Below are 9,790 nucleotides of genomic sequence, written 5' to 3'. Positions count from 1 at the left end.
AAAGGGATCAAGGTCCCAGAAATAAGTGATCAACAAGTAGACATGGACTTGGCCACAAAGTGTTTGACACCTTCATGAGTTGAAAAAAGACAGTAAACAGGACAAGAAATAAATAAGACAGTATTTATATAATAAATGCTTTTTGTTGCTGTTGTTGTAGTTTTGTTTGTTTGTTTTTAAGACAGTCTCTCTCTGTTTCCGCTGTTGTTTTAGTTTTGTTTGTTTGTTTTTAAGACAGTCTCTCTCTGTTTCCACTGCTGGAGTGCAGTGGCATGATCTCGGCTCACTACAACCTCTGCCACCTGGGTTCAAGCAATCCTCCCTCCCCAGCCTTCCGAGTAGCTGGAACTACAGGCGCTCAACATGCCTGGTTAATTTTTGTATTTTTAGTAGAGACAGGGTTTAGCCGTGTTGGCTAGGCTGGTCTTGAACTCCTTACCTCAGGTGATCCACCCACCTCGGCCTCCCAAAGTGCTAGGATTACAGGCATGAGCCACTGCGCTCGGCCGTGATAAATGCTATCAAGAAACTTAACATAAGTGTATAGTAGGATGCTATATTAGGTAGTATAGTAAGACTAGAATTATCTGCGATACTTCCACTTCGATATGAATAATGCAATGAACAAAGCGAAAAAAAAATCTGGGCCAGGTGCAGTGGCCCACATCTGTAATCCTAGCACTTTGGAAGGCTGAGGCAGGAGGATCACTTGAGGCCACGAGTTTGAGACCAGCCTGGCCAACATAGTAAAACCCCCTCTCTACTAAAACTACAAACATTAGCCAGACATGGTGGCATGAAACTGTAATCTCAGATACTCGGAAGGCTAAGGTGGTAGAATCATTTAAACCCAGGGAGCAGAGGTTGCAGTGAGCTGGGATCCTGCCCCTGCACTTCTGCCTGGGAAACAGAGCAAGATGTTGTAAAAAAAGAAAAAAAAAACGAAAAAAAAAAAACCCAAAAACTGAAGGTGGAATTACCATCATGAGAGAAGAATCTAAGACTAGAACAACTTTATTATGGGCTAGGCATGGTGGCTAACATCTGTAATCCAAGCACTTTGAGAGGCTGAGGGAGGAGGATCACTTAAGGCCAGAAGTCCAAGACCAAACCAGATAACACAGTGAAACACAATTTCTACCAAAAAAAAAAAAATTATTAGCTGGATGTGGTGGTTCCTGCCTGCAGTCCCAGCTGTCTGTAGTCCCAGGCACTCAGGAGGCTGAGGCAACCACCAACCTAGCAGCATGGTGAAAACCCATCTTTACAAAAAATACAAGAAAAATTAGCCAGGTATGGTGGCACATACTTGTATTCCCAGCTACTCTGTAGGCTGAGGGGGGAGGATCACCAGCTACTCTGGAGGCTGACGGAGAGGATCCCTTGAGCCTGGGAGGTCCAGGTTGCCAAGAGCATGACACTGCACTCCCACCTGAGCTGCAGCAAAAAACCTGTCTCAAAAAAAAAAAAAAAAAAAAAAAAGACAATGAATAGGCAAAACATCCCAAGCAATAAATAAATAAATAAATAAATAATGAAGCCCAAAGCATCACATTATCCAGCTTCAAGCTATTCTATAAGGATGCCATTATCCTAAACAAATTCATGCAGAAACAAATATTACATGTCCTCACTTAGAAGTGGGAGCTCAGCCTGGTATACAGGGACCTAAAGATGAGAACAATAGACCACTGAGGACTCCGAAAGGAAGGAGGGAGGGACATAAGGGGGTAGAGGCTGAAAAACTTCCTCCTGGGGATTTAGTTCACTCTCTGGGTGATGAGATCAAGCCTTAGAATCACGCAATATATTCTCATAACAAACCTACACATGTACCTCCTGAATCTAAAATTAAAATGTAACATGAGTCAACATAACACAGAATAATACAATAATAAAATATCTCCCCAAAAAATGATCTTCTAATTTTAAAAATGGGCAACTACCCTGGCCTGCTCCTCAGTAACATAGCGATCTTTAGGCATCTGACAAGCATTACTCTGAGGCAGAAAGGGATCCTGTCTGCTCTAGTACTAGCAATGCATTTGGGGACAATAATGAACTTTCTAACCAGGGTGCCCCAAGAGGGCTTTCTCTGTACAAGAAAGGTGATATTTTTTCTTTTCAATCCCTAAAGCAAATTGTTTAACTAGATAACTTCATCTCAGATGATAGGACTTTATGTTAATCTCATTAATTCCATGTCCTGATGTAACTTGCTCCTAAGAATAAGGTTCACACCCACCTCCCTGCAGTCTGATTTGGACGGCCCATGAGACCAGAAGATTACAAAAACGCAAAAGATGTTGACTTATGAGTCCTAGATACCCTGTATCCGCTGGTGAAAGGACGCGATGGTGTTGCTCTGTCCCCTCCGAGTTTGGCAGGCCCGGGATTCCGCAAAGGAGGCGGCGGGACCAGATGCCCCCAGCCCGGAGCTCAGTACATTCGGTGTCCTGGATGCTCCCTTCCTGTGCTTACCACTGCGATCTCTCCTGGGCCGGCCTAGATTTCCACTGCCACATACTTTCCGCTCCCTGCGTGCTTCCTTGCTGAAACTGCCGGCGAAAAGATCTCTTTCCCAAGCCTCAGAGTACCTGGAGGCGGGGCGCAGAGTCGCCTGCTCTGGATCCGGCGCAGGCAATTCAGGAGGAGCCGCAGGAGCCCTCGGGAGAGCAGGAGGCTGCATAGGGTCTCAACATATGCCCACCCGCCCCCGCAGCCTCCCTCGCAACTCGCCTCTCGCTTAGTGGACAGACGACTGGAGCCGGAGACTTCCATCCGAGAAGACCTTTGAGAGTGTCAGCCTACTGCTGTCCCCTGGTGCCACCAACCAAAGTTCCAAGACTGCTGGCTGCAGATGGCATGAGCTTGGGGACAGACGCCCTGAGACTGTGTCCACGGCCCGCCTTTGGAATCCTGGGCCCTGGAACTTCCTCTGAGACCTTCCATTGGATGATCCTCTTGTAAATAAATAAATAAATAAATAAAGTTACAATAATACCTGAGTTCTCTCAAATGCGATGGAAGAAGTTTCGCCTTCAGATCACTTTATGCCTTTTTTCCTTCCTCTTCTCAATAAAATTGTACACAAATGTGAAATTCCTGTTACCTGGGTTCCTGCTGATGACGTTGGGTAAGGATGAGGCTCAGGGGTGGGGTGTCTGGTTGCTGTTGCCAGGACTGGCAGGGAAACCTGGGTCGCCTGGATTTGCTGGTTGCAGAGCAAAATCAAATACAAAAAGTGGTGTGTCTTATGCAGAGATTGGAGGGGAGGACCGGCCCGGGGTCATGCAGGGTGGGGGACTCACAGGCTGAGCCTACAGGAAATCAAGTGAACAGGCAGAGGACCTGAGAACTTACTGCAGGAAATTCTCCTGTTCTAAGGCCCTGGAACTTTTTCCCTCTGAAGCTTTGCACCCTCCTATCTTGAGACCTTGCTAAACTCACTCATGAGTTCTGGAAGTTTGCTTTTAGACTCTTTAAGATAGGCTCATGTTCTGCAATTATGGATAGTTTCATTTTTTTTTTACTTCCAATGTATATGCTTTTTAACTCCTTTTCTCACCTTATTGCACCAGCAAACAATTCCAGTACCTTGTTGAATAGAAAAACTTGGAGAGGATATCTATGCCTTGTTCCTGATTTCATGGGAAAGCATTGAGTCTGTCACTATTACATACAATTTAGCTATAGGTTTCTGTAGATGTTCTTTGCACAGTTGAGGAAATTCCCTCGATTCCCACATTGTTGAGAGTCGGTTTTTAAATTTTAAATCATGAATGGGTATAGATTTTCTTAAAAGCATTTTTTGAATCATTTGATAGAATTGTATGATGTTTCCAATCTAGACAATCAATAGGGTGAATCATATTGATTGACTTTTGAGTATTAAACCAGCCTTACATGTGGAATAAACCTTACTTGGGCATGGTATTGTTCTTTAACATGCATTTCTGATTTCTATTTGTTAGTATTTTGGTGAAGATTTCTGCATCTATATGTAGGTGCAATATTAGTCAGCAGTTTTCTCCTAGTGTACTGTGTTTGCCAGGAAAACGCTGATCTCATAAAATAAGTTGGGAAGTATGCCATATTCTTCTATTTTCTAGAATAAATTGTGTAGAATTCATCTTATTAATTATTTGAATATTAGGTAAAATTAGTCAGTGAAATTGTAAGAACCTCTAGGTTTGTTTTTTGGAAGACATTTGACCATGAATTCAGTATTTTTAATAACTTCAAAAAAATACAGATTATTTTGTGTTATTTGGGTAGACTGTGGATCCTGCAGGATTGATCCATATTATCCAATTTGTTAAATTTATGAGTATAGAGTTGTTTTTAGACCATTTTAAAAAGTTACCCTTGTAGGCCAGGCAGGGTGGCCCACACCTGTAATCCCAACACTTTGGGAGACTAGGGTGTGTGGATAACTTGAGGCCCAGATTTCAAGACCAGCCTGGCCAACATAGGGAAACCCCAATTCTACTAAAAATACAAAAACATTAGCCAGGCATAGTGATGCATGACTATAATCCCAGCTACTCAATAGGCTGAATCACAAGAATCACTGGAACCTGGCAGGTGGATTTTGCAATGAGAGCCAAGATTGTACCACTGCACTCCAGCCTGGGTGAGAGAGTGAGACTCTATCTCAAAAAAAAAAAAAAGTTACCACTATGTATATGTTGATCAACCTGAAGACACTGGTAGCTAATATCAGCTTGCCTCTCTAGATCTGCTTACCACTCTTCAGTCAGCACTATGGTACAAGAGGTAACTTAAAGGGGCGGCACTGGAGATCTACTTTCCCCGCCAGGCTTTTGATTGAGTTTAGCACTGAAAGACATCAGTTGTTCAGAGATACAGAGTAGTAATTTATTATCTTGCTTTGTTCACCCTGGCCTCAGGGTACTGAATTATTTTATCTAAAGTCAAAAATAGGCTGGCTGTGGTGGTTCATGCCTGAAATCACAGCACTTTGGGAGGCTGAGGCAGGAGGATCAGTTGAGGCCAGAAGTTCAAAATCAACTTGGGTAACAGAGTGAGATCCTGTCTCCACAAAAAATTAAAGAATTAGCCAGGCATGGTGGCACGTACCTGTAGTCTCTGCCACATGGGAGTCCCCATGAGCTGAGGTGGTTGAGGCTGCAGTGAGCTATGCTTGTGCCACTGCACTCCAGCCTGGGTGACAGAGTGAGACCCTCTCTCTCTCAAAAAAAAAAAAAACAATAAACAAAAAAAAAAAAACCAGAAAAAAAGAAAGAAAGAAAAAGAAAGAAAAAAATACTGAGGAGCGACCCTTTCCTTTAGCAGTTTCTTGCTTTCTCTAACACCACTCATTTTCTTGCCTTTGCTGAGATAGAAATGGTAATGCTGACCGGGCGCGGTGGCTCATGCCTGTAATCGCAGCACTTTGGGAGGCCGAGGTGGGCAGATCATCTAAGGTCAGGAGTTCGAGACCAGCCTGACCAACATGATGAAACCTCATCTCTACTAAAAATAGAAAAACTAGCCAGGCGTGGTGGCAGGCACCTGTGATCCCAGCTATTCAGGAGGCTGAGGCAGGAGAATTGCTTGAACCTGTGAGCTGGAGGTTGCGGTGAGCCAAGATCGTGCCATTGCACTCCAGCCTGGGCAACAAGAGTGAAACTCCATCTCAAAATAAATACATACATACATAATTTTTTTCTTATTTTTTACACATTTTATACTTTGCCATGCCCTTGGTTTTTGCCCCCAGTTTTCCAAGTGCAAAAATGAATGTAACTACCTATTAAAAAAAACCAGATGACTATTAAAAAAAACCAGAAGAATGTGGAGCACTTGGAACTTTTGTGCACTGTTTGTAGGAATATAAAAAGATGCAGCCACGATGGAAAACAGCATAACAGCTCCTCCAAAAATTAAAAATAGAATTAGCATGAGATCCGGCAATTCTCTTGCTGGGGATATACGCAAACATTTGAAAGCAGACACTTGAATAGATATTTATAAACCTGTGTTCATAGAAGCACTATTCACAAAAGCCGAAAAAATGAAGGCAACCCAAGTGTCCATCAATGGATGAATAAATAAACAAAATGGAGTATGTATATACAATGGAACATTATTCAGCTTCAAAAAGGAAGAAATTTCTGACACATGCTGCAACATGGATTTACCTGGAAGACAACATGTTAAGTGAAACAAGCCAGTCAAACAGGACAAATACTGCATGATTCACTTGTGTGAGGTACCTAGAGTAGACAAATTTATAGCAACAAAGTAGAATAGTGGTTTGCAAGAACTGGAGTTTGCAAGAATCTGAAGCCAGCTTCCTGGGGTCACCAGGAGAATTCCCCCAATAAACACTCGCCATCTGGGGCTGCTTCTTCTCTCAGGGTTCATTCTGCAGACACCTAGAGTCCACTTCCAGGAATTCTTTGCATTTCTGGTCCCAAGGAATTCCCATCCTTGCTTTTAATGGAGACTACACATTTTCTAATGTTAATAACATTTGCCTCTTGTTTGTCTAGATTTGACATTGCACTGGAGTGTGCAGGTTCATTTCTCCAAATTTGGGACTGGATGGAAACTCTTTGGAAACCAAGTTATTTTCCAGTATCTTACAAAGAATGGACATTATTTTTATCTTTCTTTACTAAAAAAATGAAGAAGAAAAGGCCTGGTGAGGTGGCTTATGCCTGTAGAAATGTGATGCTTCCAAATTAAATGAGTGAAAGTTAAAAGCAACATGTATATTTTCCCTGAGAAACTACAAAGATCATTTAATTATACCCAATATTACTAGAGATGTGTGGCAAAATGCACTCTATTTTTACACAAGTATTTATATAATTTTGCCTCAGCAACTACAAAGATCATTTAAATTATTATACCCAATGTTACTGAAGGTGTGGGGCAAAATACACTCTAGTTTTGACAAGTATTTTATGAATTAAGTACTATATTTTCAAGAACAATATAGGAGTATCAATTAAACTTAACATACACAGTCATAATCAGAGGGTTTTATTTTTCTTTGAGGACTGTATCCTTTAAAGGCTTTCCCACATGGAAAGAATGGTGACAGACAAAACTTAAAGAGAGAAGACTTTCTAACAATAAGAAAACAATAATCACAATACATAGCCTTATCATAGTTCAGGGCAGGATCTCCTTGCAAATGAGTATAGAGACAAAATTTATACTCTATTAAAAAAATCCAAAACATTACCTTTCAAAACTCTAGGAACTTCCAAGTTGTTAATAAGGAAACTTATTATGGGACTCTATTCGATACTTCCACTTTCAAATAATTACAGAAATATTTGAAACTACTTCCCCTTCCCAATGATGAAGTATTACTCTCCAAATTTGGGGGAAGTAAAGATTTTTTAAAAATTCCTGGCACCCTCTAAACTTTCTTCTTTCTTGCCTTTCTCAGATACTTTTTTTTTAGACAGGGCCTCATTCTGTCACCCAGACTGGAGTGCAGTGGTGCAATCTCGGCTCACCGCAACCTACCTCCACCTCCCAGGCTCAAGTGATTCTCCTGACTCAGTCTCCCGAGTAGTTGAAATTACAGGCAAGCGCCGCCACGCCTGGCTAATTTTTATTTATTTTATTTATTTATTTATTTATTTATTTTATTGTTATTATTTTTTGAGACGGAGTCTCGCTCTGTCGCCCAGGCTGGAGTGCAGTGGCGCGATCTCTCGGCTCACTGCAAGCTCCGCCTCCCGGGTTCACGCCATTCTCCTGCCTCAGCCTCCGGAGTAGCTGGGACTACAGGCTCCCGCCGCCGCGCCCGGATAATTTTTTGTATTTTTAGTAGAGGCGGGGTTTCACCATGTTGGCCAGGCTGCTCTTGAACTCCTGACCTCAAATGATCCACCCGCCTCGGCCTCCCAAAGTGCTGCGATTACAGGCGTGAGCCACTGCGCCCAGCCTCAGATACCTTTATTAGAAATAAAGGCCAATCAGAAATGAACCCAAAGTATTTAAGAACCATTAACGTCCCTGCTAGATGTCATTTTCATCAATTCCTCGCATGTGTGAATATGCTTTAGCCAAAGACCATCAGAAACTGAATTTGCAGTTGAAGAAACTAAATTTGTTACTCCTCACCCAAGAACTTATCATGGAGAACCACGAGCTGTCTCAAAATGAGGGTGTTAGAAAGGACATTTTAGTGGATTCAGGCTTGTGTTTGGTGATTTGAGGTATAAAAAAAAATCACTGAAAAAGAACAGTTATATAAAGTAATTGTAATTAATATATAATGAACATTTACATTGTGCTAGAGTGTTCTAAGATCTTTCAATAGTATATAACTCAGGAAAAAAAGTGGACACCATGATTAGTGTAATATGCCACTGAGTTTACTGAAAAGGAATATGAAGCATAAGATTTCAGTTTACTTCTGAAATGTTACACCTTATAGTGTATAAGTGATGGAGACCTGGTTTCCTAGGTCTTCACCACCAAGGTATACAGGTCTAGTCGCCTGGCTTTACAGTCTTTAGGTAATCATTGCCTACCTAAGCTGCCCCACTCACATTTCAACTAGCCAACATTTCTGCCAACCCACCCTCCAGAACAGCAATTTGTAGAGCTGGGGACTACTGTACCACTTCCCAGGCACTTGTCAGAGCCCAGGAAGAACTTGGAAAGATAAAAGCTTTTGGCCAAAGACAGTCCTACCAAGTATGTGCTTGGGTTGAGGAATCAAGGAATGTAAGTGGGAGGAGTCCTGGCTTCTTTCCTACCTGCACTCCTTACCCAGCAACAGACCTCTGACTTGGTCTTGATCCTAAAACAACAACAATCAAACAAAACAAAAGAAACAAAAGGCATTTGATGTTTCTCTCTTATTTTATTGAGAAAGACAACCAAACGTTGACAAAGAATAGTGAAGGCAAACTTTTTTAAAGAACATGGATAGACATTATTATTATTATTATTATTATTATTATTATTATTATTGAGACGGAGTCTTGCTCTGTTGCCAGGCTGGAGTGCAGTGGCAGGATCTCGGCTCACTGCAACCTAGTCCTCCCGGTTCAAGCTATTCTCCTGCCTTAACCTCCCGAGTAGCTCGGACTACAGGCGCGCGCCACCACGTCCGGCTAATTTTTGTACTTTTAGTAGAGACGAGGTTTCACCATGTTGGCCAGGGTGGTCTCGATCTCCTGACCTCGTGATCCACCCTCCTCGGCCTTCCAAAGTGCTGGGATTACAGGTGTGAGCCACCGCACCTGGCCCGGATAGACATTATTGTAAGTGATAATTATTTCCAAAAGGATGATCCAGTAGAAGCGCTAAAATCTCAGGTAGTCTAGTCCCCGAAATCCCTGGATAATGCGGCCCGGAGAGTGGGGAGAGGTAAACATCAATTCTTCCCCAGGAGGGAGGAGAAAGCCAAGTGCAGCATCCGCGGACTTGGCACTGCAAAGGACGTCTTTCCTAAATAGCCAACCCTCGGGGTTCTTCCTTTGCAGGAGTCTGTTCTTTTTGCCCCGTAGCCGAACCTAGGCAGGCAGCGTGGGGTGGAGTTGGCAAACGTCCTGCAACCCATGAAGAGCCGCTATGGTACCACTAGCGGTTCTAGAACCCAAAAACTAACGAAACTGCTCAGGAGAAGCTGCAGGGTCGACCCACCAGAGGTGCTGCCACCGAGATCAATTCTGCTCGGACGAATGAGCGGTGCTATGACTCAGAAAGTGCCAGTCCGAGGAACCAGGGATACTGGGACATAGTGAAAGGAGTTAGCCAGCTTTAGGGAGACTGTAAGGGAAGGGTC

The sequence above is a fragment of the Pan paniscus genome, chromosome 4, assembly GCF_029289425.2.
Source record: "Pan paniscus chromosome 4, NHGRI_mPanPan1-v2.0_pri, whole genome shotgun sequence".
Taxonomy (NCBI): domain Eukaryota; kingdom Metazoa; phylum Chordata; class Mammalia; order Primates; family Hominidae; genus Pan; species Pan paniscus.
Note: the sequence above shows the minus strand (reverse complement) of the source record.